The following is a 14271-nucleotide window of genomic DNA, read 5'->3' on the forward strand; positions in this document are numbered from 1 at the left end:
TCCTCCCCCCGCCCCGCTCACACTCGGCCCCCCCGCGCAACCGCGCACGCGCGAGCGCCCGGCCCGCACATCACCGGCCGAGCAGGGATTCCGCCCGCCGCTGATTGGCCGCCGCCCGCGCTATAAAAGGCTGTGCAAATGGCTGCGAACGCTTAGTTGGGAGTCGGGCGGCGGCGGCGGCCCCCCGGCGGCCCGCGGGCGGGCGGGGGCTGCGGCCCTTCGGTGCGGCCGCGCCGCGGGTGCGGGGGATTCTGGAGCCGCGCGGGGCGGCGGTGGGGGGCGGCCGCGGCCGCCGGCGGCTCTTTGTCTGCCTCGGCCCAAAATGGCTGCATGTTTTCCCTGCTGCTCCCTGCGTCCGGGTCTCCCCCGCCGGCGCGAGTCTGAAGGGCGCCCCGCACCTGTGCCAGCTGCGTGTAACTGATCCACCGGCGGGGCGGGCGGGGCACACGCCCAGCCCCGGGCGGGGGCAGCAGGCGAGGAGGAGCCCCCACGCTGCCTCCCTCCCTCCCTCCCTCCCGGCGGGGCCAGCCGGGGGCTGCAGCCCCTCGGTGCGGCCGGGCCGGGCCGCGGGGGCGGGCGCCGGGCGCGGTCTGACTCAGCACGGCCGGGGCCAGCGCCGGGAGAGCGCGCCCGGCTGCGAGCCCAGCGCCGGGAAGGGAAAAGGAAGAGCAGAGAGAGAGAGAGAGAGAGAGAGGGGAGGCGGGGGGGAAAAGAGAGGGAGACGGCAATTTTGAACGGTCCAGTCGCAGCTGCGAGCCGGCACGGCGGGGCGATCCCCGCCCGTGTGTCAGCCCGCGTTACACCCCCGCCGCCGCTTAACCCTTGGGGGGGAGCCGCGCTCCGCAGCGGCGCCCGGCGGGGAGCGGGGCTCGGCCGGCCCCGCTGCAGGTGGACATGGGCGCTCACGGGAGGCGCCCGCACTTTGACCTTGTTGTGCAACCATCATAAAGGAAGTAAATAACGTAAAAAACACAACCCGCCTTTCAATAAACGCGGCTCTTCTGCCAGGCGCTGTTTCCCCCAGAACAGTGAATTACTAGAAGGGTATTAGCAGATGCTGTTGGAACAATGTTATCGGATGGTGCGATTTATCTTTCACAGAATGGAATCACAGAATCATCAAGGTTGGAAGAGACCTTTAAGATCAAGTCCAGCTGCACTATCACTGTAACCCCTAAACCACTAAATCACATCACCCAGTGCTAGATCCAGATGCCTCTTACACCTCCAGGGGTGGTGGGTGGTGACTCCACCACCTCTCTGGGCAATTTATTCCAATGCCTGATTTAACTTAATTTTCAAGTTTTCAGGGGTAGCAAGCCTAAAATAGCACCTCTTATATCAGGATTTTAAAATAAGCTTTGCTCTTATGTTTTGGGAATGGGCGGCATTAGAGGCTGGAACTCTTTTGTAGTGGGATGGGCTCAGCACCTGCTGGTTGATGATTCTGGGAAATTGAGTGGCCTAAAAGCTGCTGCCTGGGGGCTGCTGGAGGCCTAGAAGAATAAGAACCATGAGTTATCTGTGAAAGGGGGATCACTTTAAATATGTTCACATTTTCTCTACATTGGGTTGCCCAGATGTGGGTGTCAACACTTCCCCATCACATATTTGTGGTGATCACTTAACTTGTAGTATTCTAACAGGAATTAAATCAATCTGCTTGACAGTTGACCCCATGAGCAATGGGAACAGTGCTGAAGTACTGTCCAGCTCTCACCCTGTCCCCAAATATGCAAACATACCTACAAGGGACAAGCTGTTTTCCAAAAATTCACATAAAACCTGGTATGTATTTGCTCTTTACATACAGGCCCCAAATAATAGTGCAAGTACCTTTAAATCAAAAATCCAGAAATTCAGCTTATAGTGAGGGATGTTACTCTTCTAGTTTCTATGTCCTCTTCTCACCTGCAGTAGACTTTGGCTGATAACTGAAAATTACAATGTTAAGCCTTCCAAGGCTCTGCTCACTTACCCCCGTGGCATCACCCTGAGAGACAGCCTACATCCTCTGAGTTTTATATTAATATTTTATTCTGGTTCTCAAATGCTTTTCTCAGTCATCACTTGAACCTCAAGGGTGAGCAAGAAACTGCCCTTTTCATCTGGATGAATTTTAACTCCCATTTTATCAATTTTTGACAAATTACAGTGCTGCAAAGTAGTTGTGATTTTACAGACATAACTGTAGGCCACATTGCCCTTTTCTTACAAGACACAAATGCTGTTTTGAGCAGGGCAGTCCCAACCTTTTTGCTGCTCCCATAGTCGAGCACGTTGCTAGTTTTAGCTATGGTGAAATTCTATAAGCAACATACCAAAGAACTCTCTGGAATAGAAGCCTGGTCACATTCCCTACCCAGTAGAAGCATTTATCAGCTGCTCAAATGATTTATTAAGAGTGAAAAAGCTTGACTTAAGCTAAGCCAGCCTAAAGGTGCAGAGTGGGTGAAAGACTTTCTTCGATGGCATCGAGCCACGGTACAGCCCCGTGCTGGGCCACAGTGCCTGAGGAACAGGGGAGGAAGAGATGGAGGATGTTATCAGGGGGCAGCAGCAGTCAGCATGAAGGGGCAGAGCAGCCTGCATTCTTCCTCTGCTCACATTCTAGGACAGCTTGAATGTAGTTTACAGATGCCTACAAAACTAGAAATAAAAACCTCGAAATCTTCACGTCCTCATTCTAACACTCTCTTTAGTGTACCATATGGCACATCTACCATATTAGGTAAACAACTTTACAAAATTACAAGAGCAACTGAGATTCATTACAACTTGTGCATTATAAGTGTGTAGGATTCATTACTGAATAATTTATCTTTTCATAGACTCTGTCTCTTGTTTGACAGTGGAAGTAAGTTTCTAGACTGAATGCTTCAGGACAGGGATTCCAGCTCCTCTGTGCTGTACTACTCCATTTTAAATGATACAAAAAGAGCAACTTGCACAAGAATTCTAGTAAAGGAGTACAGGTAATTATTAGTGTTGGTGAAGAAATAGGCAGACTCAATATACAGTGAAGGCTGAGGACTTCACCCATCAGCACCCATCAGTTACATCAAAAGATCTTGAACGTTACAGGCACATATGGGTTCTCTGTGTCTGTCTTGGTTTAGTTAGATAGGTATTTGCTAGGGAAGATTGGAGTTTTTCTTGGAATGTAAGTCCCCCCCCCTTCCTAAATTATTATAAATTTGCAATTAAAAGGCTGTCAGGTAAAGATTTTGGGAATAGGTATAGCAGTTTTTTACTAGCGATATTAAAAATACAAATGCTCTAGTACAAAAGAATAAGTAAACAAACAAACAAGGAATCCCAGAAAACCCTGAGAGAGTCAGAAATACAACCTGATGCCCTGTTGGTCAGGGTGTTGGAAACAGTCCAAAGTCACCCCTCCTGGAGTGGCAGATGTTGGAAGCAGAGCCAAGGGTTCAGAGATGGGTCTGGTCTGCCTTTGGGAGTCCCATGGGAACACTGGAGTGCCAGGTGATGCTTGTGGCTCCTTTTTATCTGGGTGGAAATGGTTTGGGCCCTCCTCCCTGGGTGGAGCATCTCACAATAGAATGATGAATTGTATTATGTCATTGGTGAGCTTTAATGGCCCTATTAACAGAAGATATTTTCTTGGAGGTAGTGGAAGAGTGAACAGAGATAAGAAACAATACTCCATCTGGTCTCAATAGATGGCTTGTTATCAGAAAGGCAGTCACTCCCTCTCTCCTGGAGTTACAACAGATTAAAAAAAAAAAAAAAAAAAACAAAAACCAAACAAACAAACAAAAAAAAACAACCTCTCAGACAGTTTTCAACAGATGGAATAGAATATTTTATTTTTTGTTATAAAAACCCAAGACAGTGTCAAAGAGCAGAAGCTAGCAAGAGCTATCCAGGAAAAATTGAGAACTGTCAGTTCCTTTAACCTCCTTCCTTTTTGTTATTATATTATTATATATTATTATTTAAAATACTTATTTTACCCCCTAGATCTACAATGTAGATCATGACACAGAGACTGTCTCAGGTTAAGGTAATGCCATTCTCCTTCTGTTTGTTTCCTAAAAATGAAGTTAGTCTAGAACTCATGACAGAAACATCTGACAGAGATATGGATTGGGGTGACAAGGGACAGAACAGAGAAGCCTATGGATGGTTTTAGTCTTAACTGACCCATCAGAAGACTAATGACCCATCAATAAATAGATGAAAAAATTACTGTTTTGATGCGTGATTTCTTGCTCTTCTTTCCTGTCCCTCCCTCTGCTCCTCACCCAGGATCATTTGAAACGCTGAAGGTTGGGATTTAACCAGTAATACCTTGATTTCAAAAGTTCAGTCAAACAAGATGACAAAATTCACACTTGTGTCAGTCTCCACTGGAAAGTGTTCGGCAAAACCCAAATTTTGGGTTCATTCATTCATAAAGCTGCACTAACCTTGTAGCCAATATCCCTCTCTACCTTTCTGCTTTGTAGCCCGTTTCCTTTCTTTTTTTTCTTTTGGAGGAGCACAGGAGTTGAATGGATAATTTGGTAATTAGAGAGTGTTAGGAGCAAAGGAATGAAGTCCTGGTTAAAGATGATGCAGTTCTGTGAAGTTCCCCATTGGTAACCTTGAAAGTCTGTGTGCTGATTCATCAGCAAATGGGTGTCAGTCTCCACTAGCAAGTGATCAGCAAAAGCAACAAGACTTCATTTGCATCCAGAATACAAATGTTTGACAATCTGGAGGAAAAACATTCCTGGTTTAAGTATTTTTCTTTGAGTTTAGGGGAAAATGCAGTTCTATTCCAGACATGCACAAGTAAGTAAATAAAGTAACTTCAGTGCCCCTTGTAGTCTCCACTCTTGACTGTCTTCTCCCTGAAATCTCAAAATATTGTTAAAGTCTTGGTCTTCAACTCATGTACTTCAGTTGTCCTTAGGTTGCCCTGAAGAAGTCTAATGCTCCTAATAAGGATTAATATTCATAATTAAGTATGGTATGCTGCAGGAAAATGTCTTAACCCTTAACCCTTGCACTGTAAAATAAAAAGAGATGAACAGTAGATTTGGAGAGCAACAGTACCATTTTATTTTATAATAATCATACCTTTGTACACCCATATTACCACTAAAGGAAAGTGTCTGTCCTCATGGGTACTGGAGTGTTTCTGCCAGCCACAGAAGCACCAGCTCTGTGCTGCAATTCAGTGTTCTGGACAGAAACCTCACATGATGCTGCCAGGAAAGAGAAATGGCAAAAGCACTTACTTAAATAAGTGTTTGTATCTGCATAACAATTACTGGAAATCCAGAAGTAGAGCAGAAAAAAACCCAACTCTCCTTTTAATAAAATATATTTAATTGAATAAATATATTATGAGACAACTTAAGGGATATCCTCTTTTTAAAACCAAGGTATTTAACAATACCTAATTATTAATTAGGAAAGACATAGAAAATATCTGTTACAGGGACACTACTTATGAGCTTGGTTTGAAAAACAAAAAGTTAGCTGGGCACACAACTGCCTTGGGAATCTCCTAAGGGTTTCTGGGACAGAAGAGTGTGCCACTTGAACATGCTACATGCAATTCCCACAAGAGCTATTTATGTGTGGCTCTCCTGAGGCATTCCAAAGTCCACACAACTCAACATCCGGTGCCCAAAAGAAAACGCCCGGAGAACATACTGTGGAATAAAGGATTATTATTTAAACCCTTTAAGGCTTTATAGCATAAAAGAGCTGTGGAAAACTTTTTCCTTCCCAACTGCTCTTCATCTGGCTTGTCATGCTTGTTATTGCCAAGACAGGGAGTATCAATACCCAGACCCATCTGTAAGGGAATTCCTAAGGAACTTTACTCATGGGAGAAAATGCAAGTTTCTAACCACACACCCCAGAAGCTAACAGAGATTTCTTAAGCAAATCTTCTGAAGGGGATTACTAGAAAATGTCCAGAATTCTCTCTGTGGAAGAGACAAGCAGCAGGGATGTCAGCTAAGATTTGTGCTTTATCTGTTCTGAAAAATCTTTTGTGCAAGCCTACATGATTCATTGGAAAAATACTGTTAGAAGATTAGAGGTCCTTCTGGTCACTACAACCAGCTTTAGTAATTTCACATATTTTGAATTTAGCACATTATTAGAACTGACTGGGCCAAATGAAAATGCTTTCCTCTCTAAGCAAATTAAAGGACTTTTGGAAAATTGAATCACTATTTCCAAGACAGAATATGTCAAGAAAATGTGCCTACTGATGGGTCTCATTACTGGAAATCCAATTTGCACATTTTACAGCCAGGATTTGTTAGAATGTGTTTGAAATATTTCTTTTTAGTGGGAGGTGACTTTGGCATGTTTTGCTTCAATTTTTCTGTGAGTCTTTGTGAGCAAAGTATGATTCTGCCACGGATGTTTTACCAACAATACATATCCTCAGACAACCTAATGGTACATGATACCATGGATATTCCAGTAGTGGATTCCCTCTCTTGATTCAGACCTGAATACATTTAACAATTGACCAGTTATGGCAATCAGTGTTATCCTCCTTCTTCATATGCTTCCCTCCACTCACTGGCCTTCAAAAATACATAAATAAAAATAAGTGAAAAAAATCAAAGATGAATCTTTATCTTTGTTCTTGGTCAGTACCAAGAACAGGTACAGCCAATGCCACGTCAGTCGTGAAACAGCAGTTGCTGTAGATGAAAACATTTGTCCTATTTCATATCACAATGCCTAGAGACTGTAACTTACAAGAGCAGAGCTGGACACACTCTTTATCTAAATTGTTCAGTAGCCCCATGGTTCCTCTCTTTTAAGATAGAGGAGTTATTTCAAAAGAAGATTCTGTGTGTGCCTGAATACACACTTTTTAGCTCAACAATAATATCAAATGAAACTAACGGGCTGTAAAGTTGGTAAAACTTTCAGCATGTGTTCAATGCATAGGGCAAAATCCAGATTCTTTTACATTTGAACTGGAAGAATAATCACGTGTGCAAGCAGCTCTGAAAGTCATCCTTAGATGACAAAAATGGCTAAATCATTTTCCCCACTCCATCTCTAGTTCACAGCCTGTCAAATGCTCTTACCAAGCCTTAGGAGACAATAGAATTCGTGACCAACCTGAGTGAGATTATAAAGAAAACAGACACAAAAGACACTGAACTGGAAAGCCAGTGTAGACAGAAGAGGTATGGAAACATCATCACTTACAAAAAAAAATGAAAGCAGTCTAGTATAGTAGGTTTGTTTTGGTTGTAATGAAATGAGATTTTATCTAAAGGTTTTGTGGATTTGGAATGCAAAATGTATGTAAGGAAGATTTTGCCGAGTTTTTGTTTTGGTTATTTTTTTAATGACTCCTCTATAATAACTGATTAAAATAAATCATGCCATAGCTTCCTTATTGAGCTGTCTCAGACTTAATGAAAACACAGCTAGAAAGGCTTTTAGACAAGTTTATTTTTTTTTTCTGGATTCTCCAGCAGTCTTAATATTTAGGGATATGATTCCAGACTATAGGTTATTTTCTTACACTACCTAAAATATATTCACACTATCGGAGACAGTTCTGGAGTTGCCCCTATTCCTTTAATAAGCTTTTGCCCATCTTGGAGACTGCAAACAAATCAAATAACTCAGTTAAATATGGGATGTGTTCCCATAGTTGCCTGAAGAAACTAGTGCATGTTTTGAAGCGAGTCAGACAAAGATTTTATCTCTTAAAAGACAAGATGGGCAAAACTTTCAGCCCAAAGGAAATGACACACCTGGATGGAAGGCCAAGGGAGTTATGTTAAGTTGTTCCTTACTGTTACCTACCTTTGTTTGTGTGGGAAACCTTGCAGTACTCCAATACCACACAAAAATTGCTGTCACTATTCTACAGACCAGTTCAAGCTCCAAGTTAAACTTGCACAAACCTTTTGTCTTCAAAATGCCCTACTAGCAACTGTCTGTCCCAAACAGCCTTTGGAAGTTTGGCACAGGTGATGCCATAGGCAGAGTAAATGTTGAGGATGCTGCTGAGTAAAATATAGAGTCCAAGATGAAGATGTGAGGTGTTCTGGAAAAAGATTAAGCATATTAATCAGAATTAAGTGAGAAAATTGAAAAGCTGTATCTCTTTTTTAGTTACTTTAAAGAAAAAAATGTGGTTTAAAAGTGCACTAAATATCAAACACCTTGTCATACACAAAGTGATGGAGAAATGAGGTATGAGGTACAAAGAATGCAAAGGCTTTGGAACAGTAAAAGTCAGAATTGTCACATGTGTGTGAAAAGTGTGTACACAAATACTACAATGGTAAGGAGAAGCGTGAGTTAGAAGGAGATTAAATCCCAGTTTATTGTCATACAAAAATAAATTACTTTCTGAAACTGCACTAAAATCCTATTGCTATTAATTACTTTACCATTCTTGGCATCTTTAGCCTAAACCTGAATTAAAACCTATAAACTTTAAACTCCAAAACCTCTTTAGTCTTATTTTAAAAATGAAAATAACAAAGATAAATGAAGAACACCCTAGAAGATAAAACAATGACTAATAATTCATATCCTCAAAGGCATTTCTGAAACATGCCTTTTAAAACAAATCCAGGAACAATTCAAGCCATGAAAACTGCGGCAGATGTTGTGCAGGGAAAAAACAGCACACTGCCAAGGCTGGTAAAATGATCCCTTACCTCACTGAACAGAAAGACATCGAACCTACAACCCATTTGTAAAACAGGTAAGGAGAGGGAGATTCTTTGGCTGAAGAAGAGTCCATTGTAAAGAATGAATGCAAATGAGGTCTCTGAACTGAAACATCTCATGAAGAACTGCTTCCTCTTCGTTCTCAGCCCAGCGATGTACATTGTTGCCCTGTGGTTTGATTTGCTCAGCAAGAGGTGGGCAGCTGGGTCTTGGTTCAACCCCACCGAAGCCTCAGTGCCAAGGAAATAGTGCTCAGTCCTGATAGCTGGAATGTGTTCAACAATTTGGAGAGAGAAAAAAGCTCAGAGAGGGAAGGAGGAGCCCTTAAAGAAACATTGCTGTCAAGCTTTCTGGAATTTTAGCCAAACCCAGCTAGTGAAGGTAGATTTCTATCCAGAAAATGGTGACATTTCCTGGTGTGCAACATCCAGGGGTTTGCAGTGTGTTGTGTACTCTCAAAAACATTTGATTTTGTTAGAAAAGACTGGTCCCAGAGTGCTGTATCAGGCTGTACTCCCATCTGCTCCTTGGTCTCTCCACTGAGACACTGTCAAGTGTACCAAGTAGGATTCAGAGCATTGGTTATCACTGCAGCTCTTGAACCTCTCGGAAAGCTGGGCACAAAGCTCAATACATAGATTCTTATTCTCCCAATGAATGCATAAATATGAACCTCTACAAAATTTTCCCCTGCAGACTAATCCTCTGCAGCATTTCATCCCTATAAGCCAATTTTTTGCTTCCTTTCTCCATTTATTGCTTTTTTTTTTTTTTTTTTTTTTTTTTTCCCCTTTCATTGCAGTGTGTCTTCAATCCACCTTTTGCTCACTTCATGCCTGGAAGAACTTTATGAAATCCCACTTTTATCCCATGCCCTCGCATCAGTGCCTCTGTGAGGATACACAGAGGTTTGCCATTCACTTCAGTGCAACATATTCCAAAGAAAAGCAGCCTGTGCAGCAAAAAACCCAGTCAGAAATTTCTCCTAATGGAACTTAGTATTTTAGGCAGTATGTTCAGTGCTCCTCACTCTGCTAGATAGACAACTATATCTCTTTATGCCCTAATTATTTCTAAACTTAGGTCTGAATCTTCTTACTCTTTTCAATGAGAGACAGATGCATAAATGCCTTTTTTAGAATGTGTCTGACTTAAAAGTCTTCATCCTTCAACTTTTGTCACCAAACTGCAAACTTCAGCTTTGTCAACCCTTTTTGTATTCCATAGACTATCCATTTAACTGTCTTCATGAAAGGATCTCTTAAAATTATATCCAGCTTTCACATCTGTGAATAAATCACTACCTACTTAGCCAGGATAACTTCATCTTGCCATTCATGATGCAGAAAGCCTCAGTATAAAAGGTACTTGCACTTCTTTAACTGCTCCATTCCCCAAAGCTTCAATGATGAAGTGAACTGCAAGAGCAGGCAGGATTTTGAGCTGAGTTCTCAGTCTCATGTCTAGTACTGAGTGTGGGTTTTAGTCTTATTTCTATAGACAGTGGTGGAGGGGTCTGTGTGTGGAAAGTCTGGAATAGCAGTTTGTGTTCATTCTAATAAAAGATGTTACACATATTCAAGATTTAGTTTTTATAAAAAAAGGTAAATTTATGTTCCTGCCTTACTCTGTTGCATCAAGAGTGACTCCTAACCTCGATAGATTCAGGCAATCAAACACGACTTTTGAGTAGATTCAGGGCATACAAACAGCAAAGACTGGGCAGGTCAGAGCAGCACTGTTGGCTTATCCCACCCATTTAAGTGGATATATTGATAAATCTATAAAAAATGAAGAGTTTAGAAGTCAGATTGATAATTTGAATCTTCCACATGGAAGTGCTACACAAACAGAAAAATTCTCCAGCGTGTTTTTGTAATTTTACTGCTGGATTTTCACCAAACATAAATTATTATTTTGCATTATAGCAAGGAACTGCATTACCTTTTGGAAAGTGGTCTATTTTTCAGGGAAAATAATAACTGATTACAGTATGAAAAGTGGCATTGAATGCATTCACAGAACAAGACAATAAAAATGTATCATTCTAATGTGTGTATTCACAATGAAGCTGGTTACAGTCTAGATTAAGAGTGTTAATTCTAGTAAGTAATACAAAATGCTGGTTTTTTAATATTTATAGGTAATTCCAGATTAAAATCTCAGATACTGACACCATGCATTATAAACACTGTGTATCTGCACAAAATAAGTTTGTTTTCAACCAAACTCACATGAGCATTTCTTCCTCTTATGTTTGTACTTCATACAATTGGATCATTCAAATAAACACTGCCCAAAGTGTGGTTTCTCTTTCATGCTCACGAACCCTGTGGGTCTGGATAAGAAGATTAATCTCTCTGCCATCTCCTCCTCACTGGTAAAATATATTTTGTCTTGACTATGCAATGCCCTTGGATTGCTGAGAAGTGCAATGGAAAAATGCAGATTTATTCCAGTGCCATTGAATACACACTTGAGGTACTAATTAAGAGAGCCAAACCCCCATAAGCCTAAAACTATGACATTTTATAAAATATTTCATTTAAAACCAGAAGTTAAACTGACTTTAAATTTGATATATGGGGGTGGAATGAAAGATGTCAAAAATAAAATCCCCAAGGCACAGACTCAAAACTGAGAAAAAGAGAAAGAGAGAAAGGGGAGAGAGGACAGAATAGCATTAAAGGTTTTATAGTCTCTGTATTTATTTCTGAAATAAAAAATAAAACAACACTTAATATTTTGATGGAATTTTTTTAGGAGACCCCTTTTCCTGAGATGTAAGACAAACTAACGTAATGAAATGCTATTTCCTCCATACATTGCTGTATCTCTTTTTCTTAGACTGTGAGAAATTGAGAAACTAATTTTACAAACCCCATATTATTTAAAAACAGGCTACCAATTCTTCAATTTTTTCTACTTATTACTATTTCCAATTTTTGTTGCTTTTTGTTCTTATTCCATTCTCCACCCCTCACTCTTTCCATCGTTTTAGTTTCCTTCAGTTGAATTTACATGCTTTTTTCTTTATTCATCAGCTTTTTTTTATGTAGAATAAAAACCCTTACAAGGGTGGATCTTTTTTTTCCTTCTCATCTTTCCTGAATCTTTTCTGTTTCTCTATCCTGTTTGAACCCCTTCTTCATTCCTGGTCTCTTTTCTACTGCCCATTTCCCACACCTCCACAGAACTGTGTCTTGTACTTGGTGACCTTCCTCTCCTTCCCTGCAGCTACCATAATCTTCTTTTGAAACTATTGCTCTAACATCTCTTCCTTTAGGGCTCAAGAATTTCTCTCTTCCTTTGTATCATTTGTTTTGTTTGCCACACCCAAATTCAGATCTCTGTGTGCCATTTTCAGTTCCTCCATTTTCCATGCTTGTTTCTTGCCTTTCCTATTTTTTTATTTATTTTTTTTTTGCCACCAACTTCAAACCCATCGATTGTTCCCAGGTGCAAGAGGTGATGGTTCAGCAGCGAGTGCCTGGCTCCCTTTCTCCAGCAGCTGGAGCTTGTTATAAATGTCCTGACAACTGCTGGTCTGTCCTTAACTCTGCCTGCTTAACTCACCTGAGTCAGTTCAGCTCATGTTTCCATGGATGTGGAAATGTGATTGATTGCATCAACCACCACACAAGTTCTCTCTCACCATCACACACCCCACAAATTCTCATCACTGCAGCAAGGTCAAAGGTTTATCTTTTACCTGCAATGAAATGTGCTTAGACACCTGGGTGGTTGCCCTCTCAAATCCCTCTGGTTGCCTTCCAGCTGCCACAGGAGTATCCTGAGTTCTGGCCACACGGGTTTTCCTGTAAATAAATTATCTGTGCAGTTACATGGTGTGACTGTACCCTACCTCTACTCTCCAAAGACCACAGGTACCTGCAGTCCAAATGGCTGTTGTGTGAATCCTGTGTTTGCTGTGATCACGAGGGGCCTCTCTGCCAAATCTCTTCCTACAGCCATGATGAACTGCAGTCAGCATCTTCATACGAAGCCAAATGTTCCCTCTTCGTATGAGGGATGCCCAGGATAGCACACTTGTCATGAATTTACACAGTGAGAGATGCTCTTTGCTTCCCCCTTTCAACACTTAGTGGATGAAGAACTGTATTTTTTAGCAAAATAAATAATACTAACAGGCCACTTAAAACGTCAGGTGTCATATTTCTTCTTGCTGATCGCTTGTTATCTCTGACTGTTGTCAAAAACAAGATATTGAGGAAATTCATTACAATAGGAGCATCTTCCAGAAGCAGGCTGATTTATGGCCATGGTGATTATAACTAAAATTCTGCATGTTTGCATATCTCTCCTTGCCAGTGTATAGGCCATGCCATCCTGGTATAGTTTTCTTTTTCCACACTGTCTTAATGAGCCTTTCTGCAGGATCCACATCACTGTATTGGTACATGTGACTGTCTCTTTCTTACCTGGCATTTACAAAAAAAAAAAAAAAATTAAAAAAGGCAAAAAAGTGTGAAGGAATAAAACAATCATAATAATACCTTGTGGTGAACAAGTAACAAAGTACAGGAACTTACAGGTGTTTATGAACCAGTAACATTTTGGTTTGCGTAAAGAAAAAAAATTAATTGAACTGCAAAACCTGGAGCCCCATTTACTATTTCTGAAGAATATCCTAAGAGTGGAAATAAGAAACATCAATTTAAACATACTTAGGAGTTGGAAGATGTAAACCAAAAGAGGGAGTTCTGTTTCTCTACCTTTGGCTACACTCTTGACATTTTTTTTTTATTATTATTATTATAAATAATTTTTTTGTGGCTGCCCCCAAACTGAGTAGCCACATTTTTTTTCTATTATTTCTTTCGGTATTATTTCTCCATTTGATCTTTTCCACACTCTTAAACTAGACACTCCTCATACAGAGGAACTAGAGGAATTTTCTCAACAGGGAAGTTTCTAACCAGCACTTTGCCCACTAAAGGGCACTGTTTACTGCAGTAAAAAAAGGAATCTCTGCTTTCCCTCCGTAAGTTATACTTAGGGCTGAGCTAAAAATCTAAAAAAGGTTGACTTTAAGGGCTGAGTTTCTTATTCAAAATTACTGCTTTTTCCAATTTACATATATATATATTTTTTTTTTTCTTAAGGAACTCTATGCTAGAACTATTTAACAAGGAAAAGACTGCACACATGTGCCTGTAGGAGTGGAAAGGAAGAATACACTGTTCAGAGAGGGGAGATCTGCTCTTCAGGCTGTACGAACAGCATGAGGAGCAGCACCATAAAACACACAAGGTCACGGTGCGGACAGCTCGGGGCACTGGCAGAACAGCTCTCCGAGCCACGGTGTGCAGGGATGGACCTGTGGACTGCGTTCTGAGCTGTCGTATCGCCGATGGAAGACACGTAACCGAGGCACGGGCGCCTGCAGCCCCAGAGAACCTCCCGCCCTCAGACAATGGCTCCCGCTGTATTGTCCCCGGCTGCCGCCTTGCAATCTTATTCATTGGAGTCACACAAATTAGCGAGATCTGTGCACTCTGACCCGCCGCCCGAAACGCAACCGCCCTGCCTGCTCCCCGTCCAGGCTCTGGCTGG

This window comes from Zosterops lateralis (genome assembly GCF_965231275.1).
Source record: "Zosterops lateralis genome assembly, chromosome: 16".
Taxonomy (NCBI): Eukaryota; Metazoa; Chordata; class Aves; order Passeriformes; family Zosteropidae; genus Zosterops; species Zosterops lateralis.